At 39.6% G+C, this 4,101-nt stretch overlaps 1 pseudogene; it reads left to right on the plus strand.

The window, feature by feature from the left end:
* Positions 1 to 244: 244 nt before the first annotated feature.
* On the plus strand, positions 245 to 3,117 carry LOC101693721 (annotated as a pseudogene).
* Positions 3,118 to 4,101: the final 984 nt, after the last annotated feature.

Consider the following 4,101-nt stretch of genomic DNA (forward strand, 5'->3'; position numbering starts at 1 on the left):
AATTGCTAAATCTAAAAGTTCATCCCATTACAGGCTCCTTAGTAACTGAACTTCCTATTATAAGTTGCCCAGATTTATCTGATTCTATTCCTTCCGAGTCTGTAATCTTTCCTGTGGATAATGCAAACTTCAATGACTAGCACATTGCATCATGAGGATAATTGAGGCAACCTGTCAAAGCAACTCAAGCCACACTTAGCTCTGACTTAGCCAATCAGGGACGTGTAACTACTGACTTACAGTCATGGGCCCGGTGCACACTCAGGTGTGTCAGGTTGAATTAGTAAGAGTCTTACTAGGTACTCAGTCTCAAAAATGGAGGGGGAAATCTGGTATTATATATTACTTGCTGTTTGCTTCTTTGTTTGATTAGTTGTTTGCTTTTAATCATGATGAAAAGATCCTATGAGTCCAGATCTGCAAGTGGAAATCTGTCACTTTGATTAAGTCAGAGAAGAGTTACATAAATTAATAGTATTAGAATGACTTTCCTTGATGCTGGCCATGTATTTTAACTTAGGCTATTTGAATGTTCAGGGTGTTTTTGTTTTGTTTTTTATTTTGATTTGGGTTTTTTGTTTGTTCGTTTTTTGCTTTTTTTTTTTAACCTCTAGCCACACTGCCCCGACAAAAGAAGACCTCTCACATTAAATACTCAGCTTTGCATGATTTGGTGCTTGAATGACTACATTCTATGTGAAAACTTTACTTTTTTCCAATGGGAATAGGAGATGCCAAAGAAAATTCTATTCCCAGTTCTTAGCTCTGAGTGAAGGGAAAAAAGTCCGAGAATTTTCCATCACAGGAGTGTTCTAGTGTAGCCCTGGGGTTCAAATTAACACTATCAGCATGACCCAAATAATTCCTGGAGGCAACCTAATCAAATGGCAAATGTACAATAATCTTTTCTGGAGGAGCTTAATATTAATTAAAGCTTTTGAAAGATTCCTGAAAATAAACTCCCTCAATATAAGAACATAATCTACAAACAAGCCCCCATCAGCAAAATCAAACAAGAAATCAGAATGGAAACCACCACAGAATTATTACCAAATGCCAACATAAAAAATAAATGTATGTGTGTGTGTGTGTGTGTGTGTGTACACATGACAGAACATATAAGAAGAAGCTCAGTATCAAACATGTGCTAAATGAGTTTTCTAGACTAAAATCATTGTAACCACTAGAACAAAAGATTAAAGAAATTTTATACAATGAAGGAGACATACCTGGATAGAGAATTGGTGAACTAGAAGACAAGTGGAAGAAATAATACAGAACACCTCACAGAAAGATAAAAAGAAAAAGAAGATGAGAGGCAAAGAAACTTAAGGAATGGAATAAGTAATTATTAAGTACATCTCATAGGCATTCCAAAAGCACAAACATGGGTGAATTTTGGAAAAATAATAGTCAAATGAAAATTTCTGGTAATAGCCCCAAATTTAGGGAAGCCAGGACATCTTGGATTCAGGAAGCACATGTAAACACATTGTAGTGGAGCTATGATGTAAGAATAGAGAGCATAATAGCAAACAAAGGGCATGATGCCTAAAAAGGGAAAACCAAATAGTGTGACCACATCCCTCTTTTCATCAAGAAATGGAAGCCAGAAACAAGTGCTGAGAGAAAACAACTGTCAACTTACTGTTGTCTACCTGGCCAGAGCATCATTTGATAGTGAACCTATGATAGACATGAATATGGATCACCCAGAATCCCCTCCCAAAGACAGACTCTCTCCTTCATCTGCTTAGTGTGCAGTCAGCTGGCAAATGTCACCCATTAACCTTTTCAGTCATTACCTCAGCTACAGAGAGCCTATGTGCCCAAGCTCAGGGACTTCCTCTGATAGCAACATCCAATGTTGATCAAGGAAGGTTGATTAATATATGTCTGATCCCTTCTTCAGCTATTAATCCTGATTGACCCTGTACACTGAATACTATTTCAGTTCTGCCTCCTTTAAGATCTTAACTCTGAAATATAAACACATGAGAAAAGTCATAACTTGTAGTGTTTCTTCTGACACCATATTAAAGGCACATCTTGGAAATTTTATTTAGGAAGATAAAAGATGATTTGAGATGCAAATAGAAATGATAATAGGACAAAGGGGAGTTTTGGGCTCAAGTGGGGCTATGGGCTTTGCCTCTACTTGCTGCCTATCTGCATATCCAACCCCACCCCCATTTCTCCTGTTCTTCAGTCATGGAAGTTGTCAGGCAAGTTTTTTACCTACAAGGGACTATTAGTCTTCTCCCAGGACTACAGGTGTGGTTGGAAGTCCTGATATAGTTGTGCTATGACATGGCTTTCCAATATCCAGCTATGATTGGCACAAGATTTGGGAAGGTCTGACCCTGTGGTTTCATTAAATGATTGCCCTTGATTTCTTGGGCATTGGCTTCAGTGACAAACCAAGACCATATCAGTATTCCATATTTGAGGAGGCACTTTTGGGGTATCTGGGGCTCCAGAACCACAAGACCAACTTTTTGTCTCATGATTATGGAGCTTTGCTGCTCAGGAGCTGCTCTTACATGTTCTAGAAGAATGGATCTTTTTAGCTTACCATAAAGAATCTCTGTCAGATGGAAGTATATTTTCTGAGACTCACTATCTTCTCCTCCAAAACTTCTCAAAGAAGGAGTCATCCTGTCACCCATCCTCACACAATTGAACTTTTCTGTTTTCTTCCAAGGTCTCATCCCAGTCTTTAGGCTATACACCCAACCCTCTGAGAATGAGCTATGGGGCATGTGGGCAGGGATACAATGATGGGAAAACTTCATTATCAACAGTCTCTAACAGTACATCAACCAGAAGAAGATGCTCAGAAGATGCTGGATGAGAGCTCTTGCTTCTGTAACTGGTCCCTTTCATTTTATTTATGGGTCATTGGATCCTGTGAATCTATATCCAGAGTTTTTGAAGCTGTATAATAAAATAATGCCATAATCCATGATGTCAATTCTGGATGACCACATTAGCCACTACCCACAGCTAGAGAATCCCATGGGCTTCTTGAATGCACATATGGTCTTCAACAGCTCCTTTCAAGCTGAGATGAGTAGCTCCCCTGTATTACCTCCCCTACTCCCTTATCTGTTATAGATTCCACTTAGGAAGCAATGCCCCAAAAAGGTCCTGGCCACCAAACAGGATTCTTTTACAAAAGTCCATCTGACTCACATTGATGATCAGCATATGGTAAAAAGCCTGCAGAAGCTCTGGCTAAGGGTGACCTAATAGTCCACCTCCCATTCTTCTGACATTTGAATGAGTGTATGGACTTGCCTTTGTTTTTGTGCTACTAGGAAAGTCTGTTGAGGGGGAGGAGGGGCAAGATGGCAGAGAAGTCGGAGACCCTGTTTCAATGGGTCCCCTAAAGTGAACTAAATATCTATCAGAACACTCTTAACACCCATGAAATCAGCCTGAGATGTAAGATTATATTCTGGATCTCTGTGGGGGCAGAAGACATCTGTGGAGAGGTAAACTGGAGTGGGAACACTCGGACTGTATCTATCAGGAATTCTGTTGAGCACTACAACTCACTGACGCAGAAAGAGAGAGAGACATTCTTAAAAATCCTTTTAGAACTTCTATGGACTTTTTCTGAAATATTTAGAAATACTAATTTCAGACCCATCCTCAATTAGAATCATGGTAAAGAATGAAGAGAGGATACCTCCTAACTTTTCCTTAAATGGCTTTAAGGTCACATGCTTTTTTAAGTTCTCTAAGCAACACAGCTTCAAGTCACAGTGAGTCTCCCTTGTCATAACTTTGGATTTCATTTCATCAGCTACTTTTATTTTTTTAAACTTATTTTATTTATTTGACAGAGATTACAGGTAGGCAGAGAGGCAGGCAGAGAGAGAGAAAAGCAGGCTCCCCGCCAAGCAGAGAGCCCCATGCAGGGCTTGATCCCAGGATCCCGGGACCACAACCTGAGCTGAAGGCAGAGGCTTAACCCACTGAGCCACCCAGGCACCCCTCATCAGCTACTTTTAATTATAGACATTTTGTTAAAGTAGGTTTTGGTTTGAATAATGCAGTATTCTAAGTATACTTTAAGACTATGATTTTCTACAC

This window comes from Mustela putorius, unplaced genomic scaffold, assembly GCF_011764305.1.
Source record: "Mustela putorius furo isolate JIRA1106 unplaced genomic scaffold, ASM1176430v1.1 tig00003901_pilon_pilon_pilon, whole genome shotgun sequence".
NCBI lineage: Eukaryota > Metazoa > Chordata > Mammalia > Carnivora > Mustelidae > Mustela > Mustela putorius.